Below are 24,394 nucleotides of genomic sequence, written 5' to 3'. Positions count from 1 at the left end.
AAAGACGATGGTATCTCAACAATTTGGTGTGTAAGTTTATTATTTAATTTGTTTCGAAAATTGACACAAATGTGTTCTGTTATAAAAAATATTAATTTTCTCGACGTTTTTACTTCCTATCGACGTATCCAGGAAACATTATGTTAATCACAATAATTTAAACTTTGCAAAAACATTTCCTATTCCTATTGATAAGAGATTAGACTAAAACCTCGAGCATATGTCATGTGTAGGTAATGCCCATAGAAATAACTGAACCAGACCCTACTCTGTCACTTTTTGTTTGGTGTAAAATGACAGAGGTCTCTGAAAGATAATACCATCCCTTCTCCATAAATAAATTCTGCGGGACAGCACAGAATAATGCATTTTATTTTGATATGTCAACTGTATTTTTAGAATATTTTTTTCTCTTCCATATAATATGTGTATATGTAATGTATAATACTTTACCATTATGAAGTAATTGTGATTTTTGTAAAGGTTGTGTATTTTTTTAAGATTTGTGCTTTTCTTGTTATTATATTACTTCTTCTTCAATTTTTGCAATATTGCAGCTCATACCAAAAATCCACATTTGGGACACAAATTATAGCATTTATATTAACAAAACATGAAAAAATAAGCCAGAAGCCAACTTTTTAATATTATAGGAAAAACTGTGGTCTACTATATGTCAGACGATAAACTAACAGTCCAAACGTTACATGCACGATATCTAGCGTGTTAAACTGAGGTTGTTTGAAAGTCGATGTAACGTTTGCAATAAATCATCCAGGAAACGTTCCCCATTGTTTATTTGCTTTACTTTTCCGGTATAAATCGAGTTTTTCGATACATTGGCAAACGTTAACCGGAACCAAAAAGCGTGTTTATTGTTCGGTTTGAATTTTCAACACTTTATATACAGTTCCGAAGTTTTAATTTACTTTCTTAGGATCAGCCAAATTTAGCGTGTGGGTCTGTTTATTAGTAATGCACAAGCTTCGTGGTCATAACTTCACTAAGAATCGCCCGGCGACTCCGAATCCAAGACAAACAAAAACGTGGAGGACAAACAAACCAAGTTTACGCCGGTTAGGGAGAGTTTCGATTTACCTAACCCGCCTGTTTTTGCTAATTCTATTTATTGTTATCGAAGGGCGTAAACGTGGCTTTAGTAATGCGATAGAAAGGGCTGCTGGTGGATGTAAACTGGCCCTTTAAACGTTTAATTGGCTTGTAAAAGGGACTTTGGCTTCCTGAACGTGTCATGTTATTTAGTAAAGTTACTGAAAGGGGCTTAATAAAATGGTGTCACTGACTTATAATCGACTCTGTTAGAAAAAACTTTTGTCAGATTTGTAGGATTGACCCACAAACAATATAATTGAACTATAATATCACTGATTGGTCAAGCAAGAAGATTTGCGTCTCGACGATAATAACTGTTATATCTATTTGTGAAAAAAAGAGCAATTATTAGAACCAGCGGAATACTAATTGGTACCGGCGGTACTCGCAGTTGCAATACCAGAACGGACAATGGGTTGGTGACCGTTTTTTAGTACCCGCCGTAAAATAAAACACGGTACAATGACACCGATAAAGGTACCAAAAATAGGCAACAGGTAGCATAAATTGGTACTGTGGGGTACAGTCAAGGTCTCATTTTTGGAGTGAAGTAATGTACAGTTACCTCGACAGTTACAATAAGCAGTCCCTGAAACATTATAAAAAATGTACCTTCAATTATTTGTGTAAAAATAAGTTAACTATTTGCTAGAAATATGTCAATTTTGACATCACATTTTGGTTATTCAAGAAAGCTAATTCACTTTGACATAATGGTTAGGTCAGGTTAGGAATATTGGACAACCTATGGTCCATTTATTTTTCCCTGGCGGTTACGTCATCATTTGCCTTTCTTGTCTATTACTTATTGTTGACAAAAAGTAAACAAAGAGACATTTTTTATTTTTGATGTAAATTTTACAATATTTTAACGAGTATTTCGATTTAACTGCGATACTACGTGTGAGACTAGATAATGTATGTGTGTTTCGGTAGTCAGTTTTGAAAATGCCACCTTCTTAATACAGTTTACAACTCAAGGGACCCAGTGAAACATTCTGAAGGAACTAGAGTTTGTGGAACAGAAAAGGATGCCTTTTCTAATAGAAAACACTGTCACAATGAAACAGCCCATATATGTACTTACTCCCAAGAAGAGTTTTTAGAAGAACACTACAAAAACCAAGTTTATTCAAGCCAGTGGTTCTCGAAGAAGCATGGATATAGAGTAAAGGTGTATTTAGCAGAAGCTGACAAGGTGATTTACCTAATATTATAAAAAAGACTCTGGTAGAGGTATTAATGAGCTGCTAATACTAAATATTATGTTTCAGGTACCTTTATTTGCCTAATCTGGAGTTTGCTTATCATGCTTTGAAAGGGTCCAAAGTTAAAAAGTCCCATTATCAATTGCTCTAAAAGACTCTAAACAAAAGGTGTTTGAAGCTATGGTTATAATGATGTTGTCAAAATCCATATGCAGAGTGTTGAAAAAACAAATTTCTAATAAGTTTCAGGTAATATTAGAAAGATACAAGTTACTTAATACATAAATTTGATCAAATGCCATTATTTTGCAGAATTAGCCCTTATAAATTTTGCCGTATCTTCTCTGAAGAAGAAACAGATGGTGCTACTGTTAAATACTTTTACATCAGATAGTAGGTTAAATTACTATTTTAATTGTATTATTTACACATTATGAAATATACAAATAAAATCTTTAAAAAGTACACTCAAGTTTCTTTTTTATCTAAGAAGTCTAGTTTTCTTCATAAACAATCATAAAATTAGATAATTTCTTTAACTGAGGTACCTACCTGCTCTTACAATAAATTGAACTGAAATTGAAAAAACATGTTAAATAAATCACACAACAAAACCAAATTGATATGTATTTAATGCTGCTGAGTAAATTTACAAAAGGAAATAAATAAGCAATCTATATCACAAAACCAAGAAGCAAGTTCTTAAAACACCAACAATTCTGTTATAAGTTAAAACACTGCTTTAAGATTTAATAGTTTCCAGGATACACACATTGCCTTTCCTTTCTTGCAAATTTTTTGGAATAATTCTTGAAACGTTGGTATTGGGCTGTTATTATGACTCGTTTGAATGCACCTATCTGTGATGTTCTTTCCAGATAATTTAAATTGAATGTGGTGGTTGTTCTCAAGCCAAAGTTTGATTGGAACTTTCCGCCTTTGTTTACCACTAAATGTTGCAAGTTTTCCAGTTTGGTGAAGAAAAATCTTAATTCTACGAAGGTCTCGCAATAACAACACTAATTAATAAACTTAAACAACCCTAAATTAAGTTTTAGTGATTTGCGCAAATACAACACATGTGGACATACCAGTAGAGACATGTGGATTTTGCAATTTTTTTTACGTGATAAGTAGTTTAAAATTGATGTCTATTTAAAACACATTACTACTAAAGCAAAAAAATGAATAAAATAAAGTACATAATTTTTTCAATATGTATCTTAAAATAAAATACATTTATAACATTTCTTTTGGAGAAAAACTTCTCCATGTGGGCACACAATAAGCAGACGATGAAAGGCAAATAAAAACAATATTTTCTTATGTGTGTTGCAAAAATGAGCGGCCTAAATTCCCCGGGCCATCAATAAAACGGAATAACAATTTAATATGTTCGCCCGATTTCACTCTCAACATGCCGACGAATTTTCGCAGCCTTTGCCCGAAAAATGATTTTTTTAGACCATTTTTATCCCCCTCGACTTCTCTATCGAAGATCCGGCCGCGCATTGTGTACACCGCCCATATTTTCCGACCAATTTAATATATTCCAAATTCTACCCTCCGTGTTAAGGATTCAAAATGGATGGAAATCTAAGCGAGTAATAATAGTTATCATCATATTTTGTTGTTTTATAGGCATTTTTAAAAGTTTAAAATTACCTGAGAAGAGTCGTGAGTGTGAGTCTGGATCTGGATTCAGGAAAACAACTTTTACCAAAAAACGAAATTTTTTTTCATTTTTAGGATTTAAACGAGTCGAACAGTGTTGCTAAATCTGGGGAAAATTCCCCACCTCTGTGGACTTTAAACCACATTTGGATATTTGGGAAAAACTTTTAATTTTCTTTGAAATCTGGGTAAATACTAATACAACGCTCAATTTAACTTGAGAACATATTTAAAGACACCCTAAACCTCACCTAAGCTAAGTTGTGATCTGTGAGAAGTCATGTGCAAAATGTCACAGCCAAATTAAAACTAAGTCTAGGGTGATGCTATTAAATATGTCGGTGTAATCGGTCCTAAAGCAACAAAAACATTAGTCTATGTACAGGGTTAGAAAAATAAATTGGACAGTCTTGACATCTGTTTATTTAAAATGTATTTCAATCTGTCATAAATTGGGAAACTGTCAAATACCATTCCATGAAGCTACAAAACGAGAAAACTTGCTTAAGCACTGTTAAGTACAAAAAACAATTAGGTGAAATAAGTACAAAAAAAGCAATTAAAAATATTGGGAGGTGTTACGGGTCTTTTTTTACTACTTTTTGAATATGAATATCTCGTTAACATGACGAACTAGAAAGGCCAGTTTTGGCTCATTTTGTAGTATTTTGAATGGCTAAACTAAACTTATCTAAGCTAACCTTAAACTCAACTTAACCAGAGTTGGGAAAACGGACATTAGCAATTTAACGTCTTCATATACTTTCTCCCTAAATTTGCGTCATACTAATGCATCATGCAAATATTTAAAATAAATTTGAAAATTATATTCCATTTTCCGAAGAAATTATAAATAAAACACAATAACAGATTTATACTTATTGTTTCTTATAAAAATCTATTATTTAAGCTTCTTTCAAAGTTTTGCAATTATTATATTAAAAGGAGAGTTTGCCCAGTTAGGTAATTTTTCACTCTTGGATTTCGCTTTCATTTAGGCAAGATACTGTTTAATAGCTAATTACCTTGGTAATTAACGAGACACGAATAATTATCAATGGTAATACACTTATCTTGGTGGAAACAAATTCAGGGTTGCACTCAGGCGAAAAGTTGTTGATAATAAGTTTTCATTTTGTTTTTACTTTATCTAATGCAAACTAAGTAAAACACTTTTAGTTTGGAACAATTGCATTAGTATAATTACAGTGTCTGGCAGTTTTTACAGACCAAATATTAATTCAGTTTCATATCAAATTACCTTGTTTTTCCAAGTTTTTTTCAGATATATCCAAATTCTCATTTGCCCAATTGAACTAACATTTTTATTGTCTGCAAGATTTCCATAAATAACAGTAGTAAAAAAGTAGGAAAAATTTTGAAATTAGATTACTGTAAGCATGTGTCATTTTGCTAATTTTACACACATTGTATATTATTACATTTGTAAAGTTCAGACTGTGATATTTGTAGTCCTGTTCTTGAAACATTCTCAGAGATCTTAACTTCCTCTTTTTACAATATTTTCGCAGATGATAAAATCTATAAAAAAATAAACTTTTATTAACAATTTGTATTGAAACTGTTTTTGGTGGACACTTGGTATTTCTAACAGAAATATGAAATATAAGTAGCCTGCAAGGAGTTCCAAACAAAGCTATACAGGGTGTCCGGAAAATACGTGTACAACGTTTGACGACAGACTCCTGACGTCAAAATATGTCGATCTAAGCCGACTTAGTTATATCCAAAATTGTCTCGTTTAGCCGGTAGAGGGCGTCAAAAATTTGTAAAAATATTGGTTTTTTACTAAATTACGTGAAAACCTGCTAATCGATTTTAATGAATTTTAGTATGTAGACTAATACTATAAAATGACGTTTTCTAGTAGTATAGTCACCGGCTGTAAATAAGTGGAAGTGTTATAAAAGTGATATAATACGTCAACATTTCTCCTCATTTTTTATATGAACGGCGTTATGACAACCCAGACGCCCTCTACCGGCTAAACGAGACAATTTTGGTTATAACTAAGTCGGCTTAGATCGACATATTTTGACGTCAGGAGTCTGTCGTCAAACGTTGTACACGTATTTTCCGGACACCCTGTATATTAACTTTGATTTCCTGATAAAACTCCCAGCCAGAAACTTGGGTAGTAACAGTAAAGTTAACAAAAACGGAATAAATCATAATTTATGCTTCTTCACCCTGTATACCACATACAAATTATATCTTGCATTAATTTTTTCTTTATACATTTAACGCAGTGTATCAATAATAGACAGAAAAATTTCCAAATTAAATTTCTGATTAATAAAATTTACCTGGCTCTAGACAATAAAAAAATATTCACAACTTTTTTGGTCTTAAAACAATTTTAAATTCAGTTTGAAATCGATTGACCACCACGACGTCCGGACTTAAATCCGCTAGATTTTTGCAATCGTCCCTCGGTGAAAAAAACGCGATTTTTCACGGGTTGGCAAGCAGCCAAACAAAAAGGTTAGCAAACTGGTCAGCTGAATAATGCAACCTTTACTTCACCGCAACCCAAAAAAAAAAACAGAATCAAGTTTTCAATTTGTTTTGTTGAAAAATGAACGTTTTCGGGTTAGGTAACGTTCCGCTGCATGCATGTGCGTGCTTTACGCAATTTTGGCGTAAAGATAAGGTTTTTATTCTCTAATTGGTTGGGAGAACATTTTAATTAGATAATTAATAAAACAGTGATGTGTGTATGTTGGTTTGTTGCCGTTTAACGGTTAAGTTTACGGAACCGAAAGCGAAATTGAAGTCTGGCTTAAACATATAAATTAAATGCCTTGACGCCTCAAGCTTCTATAAATAAATATCTTCTTAAAACAGGCGGTTTCTAATTAAGTTCCGCATTCTCATACAAGTTACCTGATGCATTTAAAGGACGAACAAGTTCTTCCATTTTAAGCCCTAAAGTGCTTTCTAATCTTTACCTGGTAGTACCTGCGGCTTTTTAACCAAACAGGTGGTATCCAACAACGAAAAACCGGTTCTAAAGGAACTACCTTTGTTTTTTTTGTCAGGGTTAAGGATTATTCTATTAAACCCATCAGACATAGTTTAGGGTCTTGTTACGCCATCTTTTTCTACAGTCTAGTGAAAGTGGTGTTGTTTTCTTGCAAGGTTTCTCAGTATTGTTCTTTTAAAAATCCGCCTAATTCAATTAAATGCATGATTAGTACGTTTCTTACAGTGTTATTTATCACCGTGGAAAAGACTTAATGAATATCACAATTATTATAAAATTAAGCGAAGGAAAGATTGGCCAGTGGAGAAAAAATACTATATTTTTTGGTCATTAAAAGTTGAAAAAGTTTGTAAATTTATATATTAATATTGTCATTATAATCCTTGTTAATAAAACTAGCGGTTGCACATTTCTACCCTGTATAACTTTTTCTCAAAAAATATTTGGAATGTAGAGAAAAGTCGAAAGATGGAACAATAATATTCTGCATAATAGAAAATACACAATAACAAAAAACCGTTGAAAATGTGGTTTGAAATTTGAACACCCTGTAACCCAGTTTTTTGGCAGTTCAGGGTGGTTCAACCACTTAAAAGAACCGTTTTGAGCTCCTCTTTCCAGTGGTGTAGAGTAGAAATTTCTATCTTAAAAATTGCTTATAGGGTGACAAAAATAGTGAACCACCATAATTTTCTTGCACATCCTGTATATTGGAAGCAAAAACAGTACTGCAAGCTTACGGTGATGGGTTAAGGAGTTGATTAGAAACATTTTTGGTCTTTTGCAATTTTTTTGTAACTTTTACCGTTTTTGACTTATTTAACAAAAACTGGTTTGATGCAACAAATTTTCAAATAGTTGAAATTGTGGTCTGAAATTTGAACACGGTTTATGGGACAAAATTGCCTGTAAAACCCACTTTGAGTAAGAAGATGACTGTTTTAGGCATATTTTTGGAATCATCATTAAATTTCCTATTCGATAACCTTAAAAAACACTACAAGATTTGGTACAGCCACACAGAAAAGCGAAGTCAAAATACAGTATTTGTAATTTACTGCTAATTTATCGGTCAAATTTTCCTGCTAAAGTAAAACTATTACTATTAATAAAGCAAATTTTATTTTCTTCTTTCTGAGAGTCTTTAAGCTGCTAGAGGGTGTTAACCCATTTTTGTTTTAGTGAGTATTTCTAATATGTTTCTTAGGTTACTCTAGTAGGATTTGTTAATTTACTAAATTATTAAATAGGTTTTCTGGGAGTAAATTAGGGCGAATAAATGCCCACAAATGACTGAAAGTCCTGAACTAATCTAATGTAGAACAGTAGTACTAAGAAAAAAAATGGAGAACCCTGTAGCTCCATGGAACGAATTTTGGCAGTGTTTAAGTGTACACAACACCCTGTATGTTGTACCATGTTTTTTGTTGAACCATGGTGATTTGGTTATACAATGTGTTATTTAGTATATTTATGGATGGAACAAAATGTAGAAAAAAGCGTAAACTTGACAATAACAAATCATCAGCAAATACACCAAAGTAGTACAATTTGAAGTAAAGTAATTGAATATTACCAGATACAGTGGGACAACTTCTTGAACTAAATCCAGAAAAATTTCGTTACTGACTCAAACATTGCTTAATATCAAGTAAGAGAAACGGCAAACAAAGAAGGGCTGCTGCCTAGAAATAAATGATGCTCTTAATAAAGCAAAGTCAAACAGGAGGCAAATTGTGTATAAACAGTAGCGCTAAGATTGTCGACGCTTGTTAGCGTACAATAATTTTCTAAAGGGATCCATCCCTTTTGCTGTGTGTTCTAGTCTGCTAATTATTAGTCCGTATTTAGAGATTAAACTCCAGCCGGCACCCTGATGATGGCGAATGTCGGCAACAAAACGTTGACGACGATTCAATAAGGGTCTGAAACAAGAGGCAATAAATAGGTTTCGGCTTCGGTGTTGTCAAACCTTAAATAATATAATTAAAAATAAAGTATTTTGGGGTACGCACTATTATGAGGCAATTTGCCACTATTACGAAGCATTTTGAGGTATTTTTATATTTATGAGGCATTTAAGAGTATTTTGAGGAATTATCTGAATATTTCAAAATGTTTTGTGATATTTTTATTAGATTTTTAAGCGAAATAAAGCCTCTTTCAAGGAAAATTTGCGATATTTTAAGGAATACTTTTCAGTAGACAATGCCGTGTATCAAAATAACTAAATTGACTGAAAATCGAACAGAGCAGCATAAGCAAATGTAATTATTATGGGAAAATCTTTGTTACATTATATTGAGTTGAAACAATATTCATTATAAATTATTATAATAATTTACCAATTTTTCAACGTTTAAACTACATTTTTAAGGTCACGTGACGGTTTTTGACAATGTCAACTGGCCTTTACTTTGTTGCAAGCTCAAAAATTTAATTATTAAAATCACGTGACGTGTATTTTGCAATTTAAGTTTGTACAACTGTCTAAATTTAATTTATCAATTTTCCAAAGTTTATACTGCGTTCTGAAGGTCACGTGACTGTTTTTGATAATGTCAACTGGCCTTTATATTGTTGCAAGCTCAAAAAATTAATTATCAAAATCACGTGATGTGTATTTTGCAATTTAAGTTTGTACAACTGTTTAAATTTAAATTATGAAGTTTCCAAAGTCTTAACTGCGTTTTGAATGTCACGTGACCGTTTTTGACAATGTCAACTGGCCTTTACAGTGTTGGAAGATCAAAAAATGAATTATCCAAGTCACGTGACGTGTATTTTGCAATTTAAGTTTGTACAATTGTCTAAATTTAATTTATCAATTTTCCAAAGTTTATACTGCGTTCTGAAGGTTACGTGACTGTGTTTGACAGATGTCAACTGGCCTTTACAGTGTTGCAAGCCCAAAAATTGAATTATCAAAGTCACGTGACGACCGTGACGTGTATTTTGCAATTTAAGTTTGTACAACAGTGCAAATTTTATTTATCAATTTTCTAAAGTTTACACTGCGTTTTGAAGGTCGCGTGACAATTTTTGACAATTTCAACTGGTTTTTACAGTGTTGCAAGCTCAAAAATTGAATTATCCAAGTCACATGACGTGTATTTTGCAATTTAAGTTTGTACAACTGTCTAAATTTAATTTATCAATTTTCTAAAGTTTTAACACCGTTCTAAAGGTCACGTGACAGTTTTTGACAATGTCAACTGGCCTTTACAGTGTTGCAAGCTCAAAAATTGAATTATCCAAGTCACGTGACGTGTATTTTGCACTTTAAGTTTGTACAACTGTCTAAATTTAATTTATCAATTTTCCAAAGTTTTAACACCGTTCTAAAGGTCACGTGACAGTTTTTGACAATGTCAACTGGCCGTAAGAGTGTTGCAAGCTCAAAAATTGAATTATCCAAGTCACGTGACGTGTATTTTGCAATTTAAATTTGTACAACTGTCTAAATTTAATTTATCAATTTTCCAAAGTTTAAACTGCGTTCTGAAAGTCACGTGACAGTTTTTGACAATGTCAACTGGCCTTTACAGTGTTGCAAGCTCAAAAATTGAATTATCCAAGTCACGTGACGTGTATTTTGCAATTTAAGTTTGTACAACTGTCTAAATTTAATTTATCAATTTTCCAAAGTGTAAACTGCGTTTTGAAGGTCACGTGACAGTTTTTGACAATGTCAACTGGCCTTTACAGTGTTGCAAGCTCAAAAATATAAATATCAAAGTCATGTGACGTGGTTCTTACAATTTTACGGCATTTTAAGCAATGAGGCATTTTAAGCAATAATCGAAGCATTGTGAGGTATTTTAAAGGCATTTCAAGGTATTTTGTATGCAAAAAGGCATTTTGGTGTGCAAAGAATTATCGGCGGTCTACCCGGTGATTCACTTAAAATGATATAAAACTGTAATTGCTTTTGAGCATGTTTTTTTACATGACAGTTAATCACCATTCTGACAGATTTGGATATGTCCAACCATCTATTTTGATTTGCTGCCTTGAACTTTTAAATTTATTGACATTTTTACTACAAGTATTAAAAACCTGAAAAGAGGGTGGTTTTGAACTATTATTTATAGGTTATTCTCTATTTATGTCTACTAGGAAATCTTTGTTTTTGTCTTAATATCATTATTGTGTACATTTTTGAAGATATTTCTAAAGATAAGTGCATTTTTTGAAAAAAATGTTTTTACTGCGATTGACGTCATCTAAATTTAGTTTGATTTTATATATTTGATATTTGATACGTTACAAAAATACTACTTCGCTCAGACATGCCCTTAATTTTTTTAATGTTTTTTCACCGCAGTAGTAAACAATTCCAGGAAATCTCCATCAATTTTGGAAACGCTCCAACCCAATCGGGCTAATGCGGAAAAAAATAGAATAAAACAGAGGTAGGGCGTAAACAAAGTATCGTCTTTTTTGCTGCCGACAACTTTCCAGGGAGTTAAACGTTCAGGCAAAGTTTCGGCAAGTTGGCCGCGCTCAGACAGACGAGACCCGCTTATTTTCCAATTTACAACGTTTTACTTCGGTTCGCGAATTTTCTCCTAAATAAAACGCCAAGTCGACAACTTTGAATTTATTACTCCCGTCCCGTGACGAATTGTTTCACAAAGGTAAAATCAAAAGATGCTGAATTGTTCAAGAATACCTGCCCTAGACGGTTGGAAGAAAGCATGAAGTACCATTGTTGCCATGTTTTATATTTTGGTCATCAATCATTTTATGTTTCTTGCATTATATTAAGTTGTATGTCACAATTTTGATGGCTTTATGGTTCAGAAAGTTAAAAACTGCCCCAGGAAATTAAATTAAGTAAAACTGCTATTTTGTCCTAATTTTTGTGTGGATAGCCATTAATTGAATTTCTTGGAATGACTAATGCTGTTTTGACTTGGCAACATTGTAAAGTACCCACGATGCTCGCGGTACCAACACCTGACCGAGGAACCGGTTAGGACGCGGCGTTGCCATACGGTTTCGATGGTACGACCAGACACGTAGGTGGTTCCGATTTATGGGACGTTGGTATTTTATCGAGTCAATGCCATAAATAGACATTTCAGGTTTGTGGGCTATAATCGGTTCTTGCCTGCTGGGTAGGACGTTTTGTGTGTATCATCTCCTGGGGGTCATACACCATAAAGTTGCGTGTCTCTGATTTACAGCTGATGCATTTTAAATTGCCGAATCTACGAAAACCTGACAAAATGGGTGGAAATTTGATTTTGTTTGGTAAAAAAACAAATTTAATAACCGAGAGAAATCAATTCAAAAAGCGTAAAAAACAAATAACATATTTTCCATCCTCTAAAAGAAAAATAGTATCAATATTTGTCCGATATTATCGGATCGGATATCTTCCAGAATACTTGAAAAGATCATCAAAATTATTGATCTGGTTACTCGTGATCATAATATTGGTAAAATCTAATAATTTATACAACTGAGTATCGTCTGCATACATATGGTATCCAACTACTGGGAGTACTCAAAGAAAGAAGAAAGCTTTCTGAACCTATCAAATTCACTTACAAAGGTCACGTGACTATTTCCTAATGCCAAACGGAATCTTGACTGCAAGGATGCTATTTTAACCATAAGAAGAATCACGTGACCATATTTAAGGTCAAAATATTGTTCTGAAGATTACGTGATCGCTTTTAACTGTCAAATTCATCTACAAAGGTTATGTGACTAGTTGCCAGCATTCAATGGAATCTTAAACGTCATGTGACTCTTCTTACAGTTAAAATAGCATCCTTGTACTCACGTGAGCAGTTTTACCATCGAAAGAAGTTTCTGAAAGTCACGTGAGTGTTTTCAACTATCAAACTCACCTACAAAAGGTCACGTGACTATTTCTCAGTGCCAAATGGAATCTTGACTGCAAGGATGCTATTTTAACCGTAAGAAGAATCACGTGACCATATTTAAGGTCAAAATATTGTTCTGAAGATTACGTGATCGCTTTTAACTGTCAAATTCATCTACAAAGGTTATGTGACTAGTTGCCAGGATTCAATGGAATCTTAAACGTCATGTGACTCTTCTTACAGTTAAAATAGCATCCTTGTACTCACGTGAACAGTTTTACCATCGAAAGAAGTTTCTGAAAGTCACGTGAGTGTTTTCAACTATCAAATTTAGTTACAAAAGGTCACGTGACTATTTTGTATCGTCGAATGGAATCTCGAAGATCACCTGATTGATTTTATGATAGTACTTTAGAAAATGGATATTTACATACACTCACAAAACTTTTTTAAAAAACTGTTTTTTGTATACATTTTTTTTTGTTATTAATTCTGAACAGAAAACTTTGCAAAACTTACTCTCTTTTTATCCAAAATTTTACTATTATTTTGTTTTCTATTTGTGCAATTTTTTCAAAATCTTCTAGTTTCTCTAGTAATGTTTATTCCTAATTTAGCCACCTTAAAAAGCAACATTTTTCGTCTTAGTTATTAGTATAAGGTACATTTTACTTGTTATCATCCACTCTCATTTTTCATCAGACATTATTATTACAGATTATTATTGCAAAGCCCGGTATATGATATTAATCTCTTTTTGAATTTATATTTTGAGATTTTACCGGGATACCCAGAATAAAGAAATATATTTTTGAATATTCCGTAAAAAAAACTTTTATTTACTTTGAATTAGTTCGATTTTGGAAAAGAGTTTTGCCAACAAAAAGACAAACATTTAATATGAACAAAAAGAATCGAAATTAATAAAAGCTTTTTAGTAGTAGGGAATTATAAAATTTGCAAGAGAATTATGAGAGTGTTAAAAAATAGATTGAAACGCATTTATTGGACAAAACCTAAATAATTATGGCAAAAATAAACAAAATTAAATTACGTTTACAGTCGACTTAATATTTAAATTATTTCTACTATCACAAACTACGAAATATTAACTCAGGCTAGTGTTGAGCATAAATGAACAGCGGATGTTTGGCAAATCAAAAGTAAATTAAACCCCGGGGAAACACTTTGATGTTTAAATTTGCAAATTGGGTTATTCTATCAAAAGCTTCATTATTGCTATGTTTTGAGAACTGTATTGTTTAAATATTATTATACCACAAAACAGAAGTTTTCAATTTCAAATGAAAAAACAATTGATGATATACCTTCTGTAGTTACGTTTTGGTAGCCTTGTTGGTTCTTTAATATTATATAATTGGTTTCTGATGGTACACTAAGTGTCTGCAATAATCGTACAATTAGACAAAAGAATAATAGCAATTTATTGTAATGCATTATATTCCAAAAGTAAAAATACCAACCCACGTCCATGTACCGAATAACAATTTAGATAAAGTGAGTGACATTGTAAACTAATTCGAGATAAAGTAACGCAATACATTAGTTTACGTAATAATGTAATTTTAATGCATAGAAAATGTCTAAGAATTAACACATTAACGATTGTTTTAAACTTTCGTATTGGATTTCCGTTCCCATACTGTTTTATTAGTCACTAATTAAGTTACCAAGTTATCTTACATTTTTGTAGGAAAAGTAAGTAAAGAAAGAAGTGAGAACAATGGCTAAAGTTGAGCATGGCAAAACTTAAATTTAATGAAATTTTAGCTATCAAAATATCCAGATTAATAATTATTGAGTACTAAAGCTGAACTAAAATTGAATTTGAAAACTGATCCAGGAATGATCAACAAGAGAATTCTTAGAACAAGCTACGTCAGGAAAACAAATACAAAAATCTAGACAGAAGAACAAAAGTCGACTTTTACGACTTGGTATCAATATTGCAGAGACATACATAACAATCGGGACATCTTATCACTAATTCAGTGCGCAATAATGGCGGCCCAGGAAACAATATTTTTCCGGGAATAAACCTTTTAGGACCGTGCCGTAAATTTGGGGTTTGCGGAGCGACTTTGCCGTTTCTCAGGTTGGAAATCATATAAATTTCATGGACCGGTTGAAAGTTTTCCGGACGCTCTTGCGTTTTCCACTAGCGCGACGTCATAGTTCGTGGTTTAATACGTCGAGGTTTCGTAAGCACGGATGCATCAGAGTTGACTAGAGTGTAAATACTGTTTTGTTGGTATACGGGGTGTTTAATTCGAAACATTCAAATTTCCTTCTCCTAATTTATGTGAACAAGTTAAATTAGAAAGCAATTTAAATTAAAACACCTCTTGTAACATGGTTGTAACTGAATAGTTTGTCTGATCATTGCTTTCTTGTTATTGCTTCTTATAGTGATCTTTTCGTTTTGTGTCTCTCTCACACTTTCCTCCTAATTACTAACACCTTCATACTTTTGTTTTTCCTCACTGTAATTCCTATTGAAAATATATTGAATTTGAAGTTGCCTCCCAGTAGATGAATACCATATTTATGCAGACGATATGTCATTGTCTACCACTGGACTTTACCGCGAGTGAGAACATCAATCAATTACATTTTTAAATACCCTTGACAATTCTAAGTATGTTCTATGTATCATAATCCATATCTTTATTCAATTGTTTTTTATTTTAGTGGTTTAAATATCATTCTTGTACGAAGGCGTAGATGGGCCACAGACGTTATTTTTCTTAAATTTTTACTTCAAACTCAGAAATTAACTAAATTCCGACTTCAAACTCGGAATTTAGTTGCAATGTTGTCAAACTGACAAATTCTATTATTTTAGATCTACTAATTAAGATCAAAGAGTATTTGCAATGTTCCCAAACTGACTAATTTTACTAATTTGGTTTGAAGAGTATATGCAATGTCATCAAACTGACTAATTCTAGAATTTTGGTTTGAAGAGTGTTTCCAATCTGTCCAAACTGACAAGTTCAACTAATTTCTTTGAAGTGTGTTTGCTTGCAATGTTGCCAAATTAACAAACTCTCCTAATTTAGATCAAAGACAGAGAAATGTTGCCTAACTGACAAAATTTGGTAATTTGGTTCAAAAGTATCCTTGCAATGTTATTAAACCAACAAATTCTACAATTTTGGTTCGAAGAGTGTTTCTAATGTAACCAAACTGACAAGTCCGACTAATTTCTTTGAAGTGTGTTAGCAATGTTGCCAAAGTTAACAAATCTTACTAATTTGCTTCGAAGAATGTTTGCAATGTTGCCAAATTCAGTTTAACCAAATTCAGAGTTTGAAGTTGGAATTTACCTAAATTCTTTCGGAATTTAACTAATTTCCAAGTTCGAAGTCGGAATTTAGTTAATTTCCGAGTTTGAAGTCGAAATTTAAGAAAAATAACGTCTGTGGCCTTTCTACGCCTTCGTATTCTTGCAATCTCGTGATCGTTTTTACAATTAATTGAGTTTGCTGAAAGTCACTTCATTGTTTTTAACTACCGAATTCACCTATAAAGGTTATGTGACTATTTTCAAGCATCGAACAGAATCTTGAAGGTCACGTGACAAACCTGACTTTCAAGATTCCATTCAATGTAACCTTGTAACCGAATTTGACATTTAAAAACCATCACGTGATCTTCAGAACAAAATTTTGATATTAATTGTGGTCCCGTGACTGCGAGGATGGAATTTTAACCGAAAGAAAAGTCATGTGACCTTCAAGATTCCTTGTGACCTTTTGTAGATGGGTCTGATAGTTGAACACAATCACGTGACTTCCAGAAATTCAAAACAAAATTTTGACCTTAAATATGGTGACGTGACTGCAAGGATGCTATTTTTACCATAAGAAAAGTCATGTGACCTTCAAGATTCCAATTAATCGTAAAAATTGTCTTGTGACATCCAGAAACAACATTTTGGCCTTCAATATGGGAACGTGTTTGCAAAAATAATTGAACTTTTAGAATACAAAAAAATCAATAAAATGAACTTTATACTAATTAAAACACATCTTGTAAAAGTTTTGAAAAAAAGAACACAAACAGAAAAAAAAACCTTAAAAAAAATAGTAACATTTTATATAAGAAGATAGTTGGTTCTCAAAATTTTCTGTTCAGAATCAATAACAAAACAGTTTTACTAAAAAAAAAAATTGTGAATGTATGTAAATTCTCCAGTTTTCTTAAGACTGTTTACAGTGTAAATCATAAAAAATTAAGGTAGGTTCTTTTAATTTTTAAATTACTTGACATTGGTAGATAAATGAGTATAATAATTAAGGTTAGTTCATAGAGTCCGAAACTAGTATTTAAAAAATTAACAAAACCTTTAATGATAATCACATATTAAACAGAAAACTGTAACAAAACAAAGTTGAACGTCTAAAATTGCCGGTTAAAATCACACTGGGTTGGCTTAAATACCAGTGCGGCATCGGAATAACGAAGGCCAGAAGGGCCGAAACTAAGTTTGAAAGTTAAATTAGAGTTTCGCCTCGAAAAACTGTTTTAATAAAAGTTCGGACGTCCAATTCTGTGGGCTTTCCAAACTAAAAGCTCCTCCGTAAATGCCCCGGCCAATCTCGCATTCAAATTAGACCACCTTTGATTAGATTATTTATTTTTTGGTACTTTTTGCCCCCAAGTTTGAACATTCGGTACATGGCCTGACCAAAACTAGAAACATCAAAAACGCATAAGCTCGAAAAGAGTTTTGGAATCGGTAAATCCACCCCGGAGCTGAAGCTTTTAGTTCTTGGGAGAGGGTTTTGTGTTTTATTTAAAACGGGACCCTGTTCCGGTAGAACGAACACCTGATCGTTCTTGTTTCGGTGGGGAAAATGGGAAAGGTGGAGGAAAATTTCCGCGAACTTACTCTGATGTCTGGGGAATTCGTTTTGATGTTTTTTTTTTTATTTTTCAGGTAAGAATCTCACTGTCACTCCGGTTATTAGTGTTCCAGCTGACGTCACGTGTCGGTAAGTACCTAATGACCATAATTACGCAACACAAATTCTCTGTATCTGTTTATGACCCTTTGTCTTGTCCGGCTGTTCAAACTGACCACATTTTCGAGCGTGACGAGGTTGGTCTACCATGTCTTTTCAATATGGGCATTGATTCTCAAACCCAAAGATTAGGTGTCTTTTTTTACTACTTTTTGAATGTGAATATCTCGGTAACATTAAGAGCTAGAGAGGCCAGTTTTGGCTCATTTTGTAGTATTTTCTATCTTCTTTCTAATGGCGTTTTAGTGAAATCTATAAGAGTTTAAATAAAAAAGTTACAATCATTCAAAAATTGAAAAAATGCTATTTTTGCAAAAAGTGCAATTTTGGCAATATTTATTTTACTCCAGGAGGGTTCCAATGCACAGCAAAGAACATATTTATACCAAAGGACCTTAAATTAAGTGAAATAAGTACAAAAAAAGCACTATAAATTTTTCGTTTTTCAAAAAAATTGAAAGAATGGGGGGGTATTACGGGTCTTTTTTTACTACTTTTTGAAATCCAGTATCTCGGTAACAGGAAGAGCTAGAGAGGCTAGTTTTAGCTCATTTTGTAGTATTTTCTATCCTCTTTCTAATGGCGTTTTAGTAAAATCTAATAAAAAAGTTACAATCATTCAAAAATTGAAAAAATGCTATTTTTGCAAAAAGTGCAATTTTGGCAATATTTATTTTACTCCAGGAGGGTTCCAATGCACAGCAAAGAACATATTTATACCAAAGGACCTTAAATTAAGTGAAATAAGTACAAAAAAAGCACTATACATTTTTCGTTTTTCAAAAAAATTTAAAAAATGTGGGGGTATTACGGGTCTTTTTTTACTACTTTTTGAAATCCAGTATCTCGGTAACAGGAAGAGCTAGAGAGGCCAGTTTTAGCTCATTTTGTAGTATTTCCTATCCTCTTTCTAATGGCGTTTTAGTAAAATCTAATAAAAAAGTTACAATCATTCAAAAATTGAAAAAATGCTATTTTTGCAAAAAGTGCAATTTTGGCAATATTTTACTTTACTCCAGGAGGGTTCCAATGCACAGCAAAGAACATATTTATACCAAAGAACCTTAAATTAAGTGAAATAAGTACAAAAAAAGCACTTCAAAATTTTTCATTTTTCAAAAAAATTGAAAGAATGGGGGGGTATTACGGGTCTTTTTGTTACTACTTTTTGAAATCCAGTATCTCGGTAACAGGAAGAGCTAGAGAGGCCAGTTTTAGCTCATTTTGTAGTATTTCCTATCCTCTTTCTAATGGCGTTTTAGTAAAATCTAATAAAAAAGTTACAATCATTCAAAAATTGAAAAAATGCCATTTTTGCAAAAAGTGCAATTTTGGCAATATTTTATTTTACTCCAGGAGGGTTCCATGCACAGCAAAGAACATATTTATACCAAAGGACCTTAAATTAAGTGAAATAAGTACAAAAAAAGCACTATAAATTTTTCGTTTTTCAAAAAAATTTAAAGAACGGGGGGTATTTTGGTTTTTTTTTTTACTACTTTTTGAATGTGAATATCTGGGTAACAGGAAGAGCTAGAGAGGCCAGTTTTAGCTCATTTTGTAGTATTTTCTATCCTCTTTCTAATGGCGTTTTAGTAAAATCTAATAAAAAAGTTACAATCATTCAAAAATTGAACAAATGCCATTTTTGCAAAAAGTGCAATTTTGGCAATATTTTATTTTACTCCAGGAGGGTTCCAATGCACAGCAAAGAACATAATTATACCAAAGGACCTTAAATTAAGTGAAATAAGTACAAAAAAAAAACACTATACATTTTTCGTTTTTCAAAAAAATTGAAAGAATTACGGGTTTTTTTTACTACTTTTTGAATGTGAATATCTCGGTAACAGTAAGAGGTAGAGAGGCCAGTTTTAGCTCATTTTGTAGTATTTTCTATCCTCTTTCTAATGGCGTTTTAGTAAAATCTATATATCTCCATAAGGGTTCCACTATACAGTCTAAGGTATATGTATACCAATGGATCTCAAATTAGGTAAAATAAGCACAAAAAAAGCTTTTTAAAACTCGACTTTACCACACACCACATTCTTTTGCTACGCCCTAATAAGACTGAATAAGTTTCAAATTCTAAATTACCTTTCAAAAAAATCTTTTACTCTTTTGCATCACACTCACACTTCTAAATTTCCTTCAGAAACTTATTATTTTCCCCCTAGGTGGAGATTCGTTAACTGCTTCACAAGGAGTGAAAAGTTTTTTAGTTTTTCCTTCCTTCCAGCATTAAATAAGTTTAATTTAATTGAAGTGTGCGTGTATGGTGTAAACTGTAATTTTTTTGGTATAAAACCGTCTTCACTACCAAACAGCTTTCTTCGATTCTAGACAACGGAATTCACTCACTTTTAACTGGCAATTAACTTGGAGAGTATTAAAAGAACCTTTTGTTCCAGTTTACGTTCCTCCTCGTTTCCAATTTGAGATTTTACTACTTGGAAAATTAAAATGTATTTTTAATTAGCAGTCGCGTTTGAGCTTCTATTGTTCGAAAAGGATAGACTATTACGAGGTCTGTTACCGTAAAAACGTTTTTATTCAACTTGGGTACAGTAAACAGTTAGTTTTTCGAACAATATTTCTTTCTGTTTGTGTGCCACTTTTATTACGAACCGTTTATCCGCGTTCGTGCCGTATTCACTATACGACTAAGAAGCGATTTTATCTGGTCGCACGGTATCAATTTGAAGTCCCGAGATTCAAATTTAGTAGGACAATTGAATTCGATCGTTTATGGAAAGATAATACTGACCGAAACTGAATTCAGTTAGTTTCATGGCTCCAAAAGTCTTGACGTTTACATTTTGTTTTCAGATGATATTTTGTAAATATACAGGGTGTTCGAATCTTCTAAATCGGTTAAAATATACAACAAATTTTTGTATCTTGTTTGAGAAATCCCTCGAGAAATCCATCATCGGGATTTGCTACCAAAAATACTTGAATTTGAGTTTTTTCCCAAAACACGCACGATTCATAACTGGTTACATATCTGGTTATTTTTGTAAAAATACCCATTAACAGTGGTTTTTCTGTATCGTAAACTTTTACATGTAAAAAGTGGCTTTCTTCGGCAGATGTTAAAAAAGTTTTTTATTCTAAACTCGTATATTTCTAGAAAAGAATATTTTTATAGTTGAGTGCGGTAAAAAGTTTTGCCAAGAACATTTTGCCCGTATGCATATGTAAATTAAGTAAAACGGTAAAGTGTTACTTTCTGAACTTCTTAAAAATGTCACATGTGCAAAAATGTTTAATACTGAACATTTTATACAACGACAGAGCAAAGTTTATCATCTCATTTGATTGAGAAGTTAGAAAAAAGCGTTAATTATAAAAGTTTGTTAAAAGTTTAGCAACTTGTATTTTAAACTTACTAAGTTTGGCCACATAAAACTTATACACTGTGTTATTATAAATCTTGTTAATTAAAATTGAAAGAAATTTACTCGCTTTCGTATACGGGTTTATCTACCTAAATCTGTCAACAATTTAATTTACTTTGGCGCCTCTTTAAGTACCCAAAGGGCCATTTCTGTTGTGCGGGGAAGTTGTTCCAAAAGGGGCGAAAAAGGGAGTTTTCCCCGGTAATCGGCACGTCTAAGACCACTCGAAACTAATTGAAGGGAATGCCACAGTGAGGACGATTTGGTTATTCCGAGAAAATCCCGGCCAGAGGTATTTAAAGGAAGTAAAATTTAAATTAATGGAGAAAAAATGCCTTTTGTTTTCCTTTGATGAGTGAAAACTTTGTGTTATTTTTCAGTCAGTTTCATGAAAATATAACCATTTTCTTTTATTTTGCTTTTTAATTGTGAATATCAAAACTCTAAATATATACAGTGTGTCCTTAAATTAAAAATTATATCACAATTGCGAAAAACTATCTGACACAGCCAGAAAGTTTTTGATACTTCCAGAAACTATGTGACAATTGCAAAAACTATTTGGAGTTGCCAGAAGTTAGCTGGCCTTTTGCAAAAAAATATCTGACAACTGCCAGAAACTACGTGACAATAGCCAGAAACTAATTGGGGTGACAATTGCAGAAACTATCTGACATTGTTAACAGTTTCTGGCAATGCCAGGCATTTACCAGAAACTAGGTCATAATTGCAGAAACTATCTAGCTGTGCCAGGATATCTGGTATTTAAAGAAATTTTCGACAATTGTCAGCATCTATTTGGTATTCTCAGAAATTATGTGACAATTGCAGAAATTATCTGGCATTGTCAGAAACTATCTAAAACTTCCAGAAATTATACGATAATTGCAAAAATTTTCTAGCATTGCCAGAACTTATCTGGCATTACAAGAAACTATCTCACGATTGCAGAAACCATCTGGCATTGCCATAAAAGATCTGGCAATTGCTAGAAAATATTTGGTATTGCCAGAAACGATGTGACAGCTGCAGAAACTATTTGGCTTTGCTAGAAGCAATCTGATACTGCAAGAAATTTGACGATTGCAGAAACTATCTAGCTGTTCCAGGATATCTGGTATTTTAAGAAATGTCTGACAATTGTCAGAATCTATTTGGTATTCTCAGGAACTATGTGACAATTGCAGAAATTATCTGGCATTGCAGGAAACTATCTGACAATTGCCAGAAACTATCTGGAACTTCCAGAAATTATGTGACAATTGCAAAAATTATCTAGCATTTCCAGAACTTATCTGGCATTACAAGAAACTATTTGACGATTGCAGAAACTATCTGGCATTGCCATAAAAGATCTGAAAATTGCCAGAAAATATTTGGTATTGTCAGAAACGATGTGACAATTGCAGAAACTATCTGGCGTTGCCAGAAGTTATCTGGCATTGCAAAAAAATATCTGACAACTGCCAGAAACTACGTGACAATAGCCAGAAACTGTTTGGGGTGACAATTGCAGAAACTATCTGACATTGTTGATACTTCCTGAAAATGCCACATAGCTTCTAGCAATGCCAGAGCTATCTGGCACTACAAGAAACTATGTCACAATTGCCAGAAACTATTTGAGAATTGCATAAACTATCTAGCTTTGCCAGGATATCTGGTATTTTAAGAAATTTCTGGCAATTGTCAGAAGCTATTTGGTATTCTCAGAAACTATGTGACAGTTGCAGAAATTATCTGGCATTGTCAGAAACTATCTAAAACTTCCAGAAACAATGTGACAATTGCGAAAATTATCTAGCATTGCCAGAACCTATCTGGAATTACAAGAAACTATCTGACGATTGCAGAAACTATCTACCATTGCCATAAAATGGTTGGAATTGCCAGAAATGATGTGATAGTTGCAGAAACTATTTGACATTGTCAGAAGCTATCTGACAATTGTTAGTATCTATCTGGCAATGCCAGAAGTTATTTGGTATTGCCAAAAACGATGCAAAAAAGCCAAAAAATCTTTCGAATATTCCAGTGACAAGATACAATAGTAAAATATTTTTGGAACATACTACGTATATTATAACCTTTATTACTTGGATCAACTGAATTATTTGGACGGGATATAATATAATAAAAACCAGATTCGTGTCTCAAAATTGAAGAAAATCTGCAGCATATTTCAACTCGTGAAACATAAGGAACAGACAATTTGTGCCCGTACTTTAGAACTTCTGTTGGTTTAGTTGTATTCAAAATTAAATTAGTCCGCTAGGAGAAAATCCAGGTTTCCTCCATATTTTTGCTGGAAAACTTTTGCTCAAAAATAAAAAAAAACAGAAGTTTTAATAATGTTTTAAGATAAACTCGGGGGTTGTAAAACTGATTTTACGAGGGACAATTACGAAGAAAAGAGGGAGGGGGACGTGAAACAAAATAAATCCCTGGCGTTAAACCTGCCCCAGTTACTAAATTATCAGGGGATGCAAGTTTTTACGATTATGCCTTGTTTTTAAATGGGGATTCTTGAATTGCTATCGGTTGATGCGAAACCTACAATTATTGCTTGTTTGCAACTGATAATTGGTGAAATAGAGGTCAATGTTATTTCTTCTACAGTGTAAAATAAACCAGCAGGTGTGCACTTTCTTCATTTGATGTCCCTTATACACGTTCTACTTGCTATGACGCCTAGATGCATTAATAATGTCTTTAGGCCTTTTTCTTTCAAGTAAACACTACAAAACTGTGCTTTTACTGTAAAACCACTTGAACAATCATTACAATTAAAATATATTGAAATGTTCGATCCTTTGAATTCTGGCAGACAGGAAAAAAGCACAATAGCTGATTTGCAGGTCTATATATGAATAGACTTGAATTAAACTGAAAACAGTGAAAACGTTCACAGTCCAAAGCGTGTAATTTTATTATAGAATAAACCTGGACGCTCTACGGAATTTCAGTCCGAGAAGCGGCTGCCTTTTTTTCCTTCAGCCTGGAAAATATCGCATTATCCCACTTTTTTGACGCGTTCTTTTTTGTAGAGTCGCTACATGAGCGAAAAACTGCAGTAATTATTTAAAAAATCCGCCTC

The 24,394-nt window shown here is 32.8% G+C and overlaps 1 protein-coding gene and 1 long non-coding RNA gene across 7 annotated transcripts in view; both read left to right on the top strand.

Moving 5' to 3' along the window:
• Fas3 (fasciclin 3) overlaps positions 1 to 24,394 on the top strand; it is a 195,543-nt gene that overhangs the window by 9,099 nt on the left and 162,050 nt on the right. The gene's annotated exons all lie outside the window — the stretch shown is intronic.
• LOC145726640 (uncharacterized) lies at positions 499 to 3,008 on the top strand. The gene is made up of 2 exons (XR_014177637.1): positions 499 to 2,311; positions 2,388 to 3,008. It is a non-coding gene; the product is annotated as an uncharacterized LOC145726640 (long non-coding RNA).

This window comes from Ips typographus, linkage group LG3 (genome assembly GCF_016097725.1).
Source record: "Ips typographus isolate SLU linkage group LG3, UJ_Ityp_2.0, whole genome shotgun sequence".
Lineage (NCBI taxonomy): Eukaryota > Metazoa > Arthropoda > Insecta > Coleoptera > Curculionidae > Ips > Ips typographus.
Note: the sequence above shows the minus strand (reverse complement) of the source record. Positions and strands in the feature narration are given on the sequence as shown.